Source organism: Sinocyclocheilus rhinocerous, unplaced genomic scaffold (assembly GCF_001515625.1).
Source record: "Sinocyclocheilus rhinocerous isolate Xijiao unplaced genomic scaffold, SAMN03320098_v1.1 scaffold3254, whole genome shotgun sequence".
Lineage (NCBI taxonomy): Eukaryota > Metazoa > Chordata > Actinopteri > Cypriniformes > Cyprinidae > Sinocyclocheilus > Sinocyclocheilus rhinocerous.
The window spans coordinates 76,531-84,852 of record NW_015652273.1 but is presented as its reverse complement, the minus strand read 5'-3'; the positions used below and the strand labels follow the sequence as shown (position 1 = coordinate 84,852).

Below are 8,322 nucleotides of genomic sequence, written 5' to 3'. Positions count from 1 at the left end.
CACATTCCTTTGGGCAATAAAACCAGTGATATCAGCATTGGTTGCCATGGAATCAGAGGCCTATTGTCGTTCGCAGACATTCTGGCACCCAGTATGTTTATTGGGTGAGGGGTCTGTGACTATTTGTTAATGAATAACTGATTTGTTAAATCTAATGAAAAATGGTGTGTCTGATTGGTCCAGACTCTACAGCAGCAAAGCATCAAGTGAACCTGAACACCTTAATTAGCTGTTTCAGGTGTGTTTGATTGGGGTTAGAGATGAAATCTGCAGGATGGCAGCTCTCCAGGAGCAGGGATGGAGACCCCTGTACTATGGAGTGTAACTTGCATACTATGTTTAAAGTATGAACGGTGTCTTTAGGATTTTACCTACGCATTATCCACTTCCCAGAGTGGCACAGAGTCTGAAGCTCTTTTGCCTCACAGCAAGAAGGTCCCCAATTTGAGTGTTAGCATGTATGTGCGTTAACCCTGTGATGAAATGGCCATGTCCTTGGTCTTTCTCTGTCTTCGCTGGGATAGCCACCAGCATCCCTAAAAACCCTACATAGGACAAGTGGTTTGAAGAATGGATGGAAGGATTGTTCACTTTCCAAACCACATCCAAATTAGTTATTGCGCTGAACACTTGGGCCAGATTTATTAACAGCTTGTGCCAGCACAAACCCTCTTTTGCCATTAAAAAAATACTGTCAGAATTTACTAAAGACATGCAGTGAAATATTAGAGCTGAAAATGCATGGAGAGGGTTATTTTGCAGCTGAGCTTATTGCATATGCATTTGTAGGAGTTTCCCTTTCAGACACAAAATTTATAGGAGGCAAGTATTTAAATAAATCATGCAACCTGATAGCTGCTAATTTGTGCTGCTCTTGGTAGATTGCATGGGCCATTATGTCTGCGTCTGTGTTCTTTAATTTGTGCATTGTCAGTAGATCACTCACAGAACATTCCACTCGCACTGGTGCTTTTATGATCTTGCGGTCTCATGCTAATTTGTTTGGACTCTTAGGGCCAGATTTACTAAACAGGGCAATGTTGAACAAACAAATGTTGAACTTTAACCCATGTATCCATGTAAACCTTAACACAGGGATGTTCAATTCTGCTTTGAGGGTCACTGTGCTAGAGCTTACTGTAGCTCCGTTTCTAATTAAACACACCTGAACCAGTTAATCATTGTCTTCATAATTACTAGAAACTTCCAAGCAAGTGTGCTGGGGCATATTGGAACTAAACTATGCAGGACATTGGCCCTCCAGGTGCAAGACAGTCCAACCCCCTGCCTTAACAGGTAAGTTTGTGTTCATTGTGAAAGGATATGGAAATGATATGCTCCATATGGTGTATTTCAGGGGTGTCCGAACTCGGACATTAATGCTTACCTCCCTGTTCTCCCTTAGATGTGTTGTCATCTGAAGGCAAGACATGATTATGTTGTCCATAAAAAAAAAACCTGATCCCATTTTAGTTTTTCACTCTAAAAACTTTCACACCATTGCCTTCTTCATTCTGTCCACTAGAGGAGAAAATTAGAGGTTTGAGATGAGATGTAGCTGCTTTTACTTGGTGAACATTACATAAAAGCTAAATTTGATTGCTTTCTACATTTGATGGTTTCTAAACATGTTTATCTAATACCCAAAACCTAAACTGTCAAAGACTTATTGGTGACCACAAGTCCATTGAAGAGTTTTAGCATATAATGATATTTTATATATTGATTAAAATGTCACCATACACTCTCAGAAATAAAGGTACAACAGCTGTCACTGAGGCCGTACCTTTTCAAAAGGTACATATTTGTACTTAAAGTGTACATATTAGAACCTAGGTACAAAAGTGTACATTTTGAAAAGGTAATGCCCCAGTGACAGCTGTTGTACCTTTATTTCTGAGAGTGTATGTTAAAATGCCCTTTTCTTGGTTGACCATGTGGTTCAGAGCTCAGGCTATCTGCATTTCAAAAGTGCCATATATTTTTCTGAAAGACAAAACATGGTCCACATGTTTTGTGGAGCAGCGGCAATTTAGCTTTGTGGTGCACAAAGCTGACAACATCCATTCACTGTACATAAGCTACAGAATACATTGAGCACTGAATCCATGGAGAACTTTAAATGTGGAATAGGAAAAGTACATAGTGTTTGATGATTATATGCATACGATCTAATCTGATTGTATACTTGAGACTGATGTGGCCTTCAAGTGGAGTCAGAAATATGGTATTTAGTCTGCAAGTTCCAAGCACATGAAGGACCAAGCAAAATCATATTTGGAAATTGGGAATTCTGAAGTACAACCGAGTTGCAGAGTTCAATGGACATGGTGGTAAAGTCTGTTGTTAATGCTGATGAATTATTTTTCAGTTTCCAGAGTTGTATTTCAATAGTACAGCATGTACAAATGTAACGTTTATCACTCACCTTTCACAGTCTGCTAAATAAATACTTTGGTTAATGTTGGAAAATAAGCATTAGTAATTTCAATGACATAAAAAATGTAAAATATTAAATTCTCTATTTTTCTGACATGAATATGTGACCTTTCATTATAACAGATGCCTGTCAATTGTAATGCATGCCCAACTCGGAAGAGCTTTAGAAGTGCACTTGAAAGCAGCAATTGATACAGACATCAGTGTAATCAACTGCTTTCACATTCCTAGGGTTCTCAGAAGTAGAAGTCATCATAGATGTATAAACGTTATTGTGGTGAACAGGAGACTTACGGCAAATGTTGTTGTTTTGTTGTTGTTTTTTGCAATGCCATTTGCACCGTTATCAGAAGAAAACATCCACAATAGTGTTTCCATGACTTTTCAAAAGCGGTATGTCAAGAAAGAAATGTCAAATTTAGCCTTTTTATGTCAAGGTATTACTTATTTATCTGAATGAGAATATAATGCTAGATTTATGATATTAATAACCGTGGGAATGCATTATAGTCTACGAAAAAAACAGTCCATTCATTCAACTCACTATTTTCTTGTAAACAAACTTCAGAATCACAGTGCCCATGTTTTGAATTTCCTTTTTTAATAAATGTGATTAGATACTAGATCATTCAAATATTGAATTAAAATACTGATTAGTATTAAAAAAAACAATAAAAAAAAAATATCAGGGAAACATTTTGGTCCTCAGAAACAGTAACTATGATTGCATCTAGTGAGTGGCATTTTTGTTGGACCATAAGATTTGCCTTTGAGAATAACCTGTTCAATCTGATACTGTAGAAATATCACAAATAAACAAAATAACACTCTTTGCAACACTGAGGTGAAGAAGGTCATTTTTGACTGTGCAGTGTGTCAAACCTTCAAAGCTGATGGGCTTTGGACATTGTGATCAAGTTTTCTCCTATCAGTCAAGGTCACAGAGGGCGCAGAACCACCACACTGGATAACTGAACATTGACGAATGGTCCGGTGAATCTTAATTTCTGCTTTGACATGCTGATGGCAAGAACAGAATCTGGCATCAACAGCAGGAACCCATTGATCCATTCTGTCTAATGTCTTGGGAATGTATCCCTCTCATAAATTAGGCCTATTAAAAACATTTGAGCCAGCGTAAATATCATGGCATACCTAAGCTTTCATGCTGACCATGTGGGTCCTTTCATGGCCACGGTCCACCCATTTTCGAATGGATACTAATTCAGCATGTCACAAATCATCTCAAGCTGTTTCCATAAATATGACAGTCCAGTGCACTGAGCATTCGCTTGAATTTACAACAGGGTAAACATGGAGCAGATGGCTGCCTGTAGTCACAATGTGATATTCCCTTACAAATTCCAAATATTTTCCCAACCAACCATGACAACCAGTTCGAAATTTTGTCAAGAGCCTAGTTTTTTTTATGCAGCATCATGGTGTGTAGCACTGCCGATCGTAAAACCTCATTGGCCCAAAATCATGCTGCTCATGTTTTCTGGTTATGATTGTGATGTCATGCAGATTCAGTGTGAACAGCTTGTCGCTTTAAAATGATCTCAACATGCAGGGTTAGTGGATGGTTCTTGACCTGAATAAGATGTAAAGTAGACCAAGGAGAAAAAGGAGGAGGGTTGACCTTTTACTTGATTAAGTGGTTATTAAGTGGAAGTTGTAAGGGAAACAGGTCAATTTAGCTCAAAGGAAGTAATTTAAGATTTTAAAGGGAATTTGGACAGAATCACTGTTTTTCGGCTGATCACTGAGACGGCCAGCAATTCATTGAACGAGCCGTATGACATCAATTCTGCAATGGATATTAATATCCAAAGTATAGTGAAAACGACAATCTCCTTCCTGAGATGTTATGATCAGTGTGTTCTCTGTGTTAATTTTGAAAGATGTTCTGTGAAAGTTGGTTGGTTAGGCTTGCTTCAGACAGGCTTGTGGCGCCAGGATCTGATTTACGGACATCCTGTGTCTTGGGCCTCTGTGGAATTCGGCTCCTCATGTTTCAACCATGTTCTTGACCAAATCTTAAATTGTCTGATTCGGTCTGATACCCTACAAAGTGAATTTATGTATACGAATTCAAAGTGGTTGTTGCAAAATCATTTTCCAAAATAATACCTTGCGTTGATTATATAAATGCGCAAAAAGGATATATTGAACATGCTGACTCATGAGTTCACTATGTAGTCAACAAACTGCATGTACAGGTTGGTTAATTTATCTCAACTCGAAACCAAATGCTTCAAGCTTTGGGTTTGGTTTCATCATTCAATAAATTAATTCAATTCCTAAATAAATACATGCAAATGAACAGATGCTCAATTCTGAGATGCCAAAAATGCACAGCATCAGATCACCACCCCAAAAAAAAAAGTCTAATTGTAAGTCTAATGGCTCTGAAATTTACCCTTTAATTTTTTTCTGTAACTGATTAATTCCTATCAACTGTTACATTATTTGTATGCTTTACAAAACATTTCCAGCATGCATCAGAACAGTTAGTACTGAACTGCATCTGTATGAACTTGGGAAACTGGGAGCTGACTTCATATATCTACTAAAACTCACATTTGTTGTGGCCAAAATCAGATACTGAGTAGGTTCTACATTGGATGAGGAACACATTTTGCAACTGTGTAAATGCACATTATAAACTGTATGTGTGAATGCGTGTACTATGAATGAAATCCTGATATAATGTAGTATGGGTGAAGGTGAGGCAGAAAAAAAATGGATACAAATAAAATATGAGAACTATTTTTATTGTAATCGGTTGACAAATTTGACAAACATTCTTTGTGCATTACATTTAATAATTCAGATTGACGTTTCTGCTAAAATAATACATTTAAATTCACAAAATATACACTCAACACAAAGCAGATAATGTACAGACAGAAGAAAACATCCCTGTGGAAACAGGCTGAAATGTGCAATAAGACTCCAACTTCCATTGGAAATTGTCTCATTTTATAACCCTTTTTATTCACCCTCATGTATTTCTTTTTAGGATTTTCTGATACCCAGGAAATGTCGCAACATCTTTTCATAATTTCCTCATTAGTGCAAAATGATATGATCATTGAGGAATCATTCATCTGTAATTCCTGCATTTACACTGCATTAAACTCATCCTAGACATTGTTGAATTAAGAATTTTGAAAGAAATTTTAAAATGAATGCAATGGAAAACAAGCAAATCGATATGTTAAACCTCAATTGAACACAAACAAATGTGAAAATTAAATAAGAACAGTTGCCTTTGGGGAAAAAAACAAAAACAAATAAAGAAATTAATTATCGAAATTATTAAATCAACCTCTTCTCATTAGGATTTTTCTTATCTAATATAAATATAGAAAATGCTGACTTCGCCTGTATGTTCTTCAAAGCATGAAAAATACTAACTGGTTCATTATAATGGAGTCACATATCAACAAATATGCTTCTGATATGGGTTTAAACTGAAAATTATCCGTAGATCTTCAGATCCTGATTTAGCCTTCATTGTTTGGTCTGTGTATCATCTTTGAATGACTTCATGAATCTGACTTCTATCAGTGATCTTTCAGTCAAGAGTAAATCTTTATTACAAGGGAAACAAAAACCTGATTAAGTCTGTCAGCAGAAACAACTGCTATATGATCTGTGGAACAATCAAGTACAATCAAGTTTTGATTCTCTGAGCTGATTAGATCCTGGATTATGATAATATTAAAGTGCTTATTATTTAATCGTAACCACTCTCACATCAAAATAAAAGATTACAAGAATGTAATCTTGTAAATTCTGAATGTAAGTGCCATGTTCTTAAGGGACTCACACCTGCTGACAAGAGTAGACAAACTCTAAGCGATGCTTCATTCTGTTGAGAGAACTTCAGAGGGGATTTGAGGAGCTGATATAATCACAGTTATTGAAGTTATTAAATTGTCTGAACTTCTTCAGTCCTGCTATTCAAGTCATTGTCTTCACCAGTGGTGGGCCGTCAGGGCCAGCAAAGCCTTCTCTGCTAAACACTATCAGAATCACTGATTTAGTTTAATATATTTTTCCATGAATGTGTATTAAATTATTTCCAATAGTCTATTCTCTTCATTTCATAGCTTTTCACCAGCGGGGAGATGAGAGTCACAGATCGGTACGTTAAAACACATGTATACACTTTTCTTCATCGTCTTGTATGAATTATTTTAATGTTACTTGCTCACTTTCCTAGTAAAGCTGTGCTAACCAGTATTTTCCTCCCGCAGTGCGCTGGCAGACCGGCGGGGAGACTCGTGACGACGAAATAAAGCAGTAAGAGAACATTAAATTGTTAGGTCAACTTTAAAACACGTGTAATCACCTTATTTGTTTTATACCAATGCTATCTGTAAGGTATAAATGCGTTTGGGTGAATAAATGTCTGTAAGAACATCGGATGGACTGTATTTGTGTCATTTTGTTAGGTTAATGCTTCAGCTACAGATGATGTGTTGCGCAATTGTTAATTGGGTTTCTTTCTTTAGTAATGGCATTCATTCTCGCTACATAAGATACCTGTCTGTTATGTAGTGCCCTGTTATACTGCATTACTGTGTAATATTTATGGTTTCTATAGCACTGGCATCATTATGATGGTATGAAGAGATGGATTAATTCATGTAGGACGCCACTGAAGGCCTAGGTGTAAAATGCACGGCCCGCCACTGGTCTTCACCCACATTTATTAAAGTGCTCAAAGACTGCTACTGTTTACTTCATCAGAAGCATCTGAATTCAAACCTCCAGCTAAAATTATAACCTCAGAAGAAGAATTACAATGGAAATATTCATTCCCACATAATAGTCAGTTAGTTTAGAAAATTAAGTAAACAGTTTATCAGCTGTGAGCATATGAGCATTAGTGCAGTTAGAAAGAAAATGTCTCCTCGGGTTGGCTGAAATGTCACAACAAACCCATGGTAACAAAATTAACCGAAAGCCAGATGGGTGGAGAGATGGGAAGCCCTTGTTTCGGCATGAGTTGTTCTCAGCTGCTTTCATCCACCAGCTTGGCTCCATTGATACCGCGGTACGTGACCCTGCTGGGTCGCACCAGAACCCCATGGCCAGGTCGACAGCTGAAGTAGCGTCGGCTGCCCACAGAACCGTAGTTTTTTCCTTTCGGGCTTCGCAGCTCGAGGCCCAGCCAGAGGCCAGGAGCAAAGTCAGCTGTGCCAATGTAGCGGATGGTGCCCATCTCATTGGCACTAATTAGCAAGACCTGCATGCCCAGGTGGAGTTTGACAGTGCCATCTGAGCCAGAGGAACTGGTGGTGCCACCCACTCGGTTAGGCCCTGGGCCAGCGCTGCTGTTTGCCCTTGATGTACCTCAGCCAGAGCTGACTGTGCTCCAGCGTCGCAGCAAATTACTGGAACGGTTCCTGAGAGGCAACAACAGAAAACAAAGATAATTTGAGAATGGGATACAAGGAACTAATTAATACTACTGATGCACCAAAATTCTGGCAACTTCAAACATTCATGCGAAAATTTGGAGGGCCGAAATCACTGACTGAAATGAGACGTTCAATTAGTGCTTCTCTGCTGGCGTTTAGACTGTGTCTGTGGATAAGTAAACTATTTAGCTTTGTGGATGCTGAGACGGGGCTGACAATATCGATTTCTAGTTCTTAAAGGGGTCATATGATGTTGCTAAAAAGAACATTATTTTGTGTATTTGGTGTAATGAAATGCGTTTATGCAGTTTAAGGTTCAAAAAACATTATTTTCCACATACTGTACATTATTGTTTCTCCTCTATGCCCTGCCTTTCTGAAACGCGTCGATTTTTACAAAGCTCATCAGTCTGAAAAGCGAGGTGTACGCTGATTGGCCAGCTAT

The 8,322-nt window shown here is 38.0% G+C and overlaps 1 pseudogene; it reads right to left on the bottom strand.

Moving 5' to 3' along the window:
• Positions 1-7,468: 7,468 nt before the first annotated feature.
• The window catches only part of LOC107714275 (CAP-Gly domain-containing linker protein 4-like), a 9,445-nt pseudogene continuing 8,591 nt past the window's right edge, over positions 7,469-8,322 (bottom strand).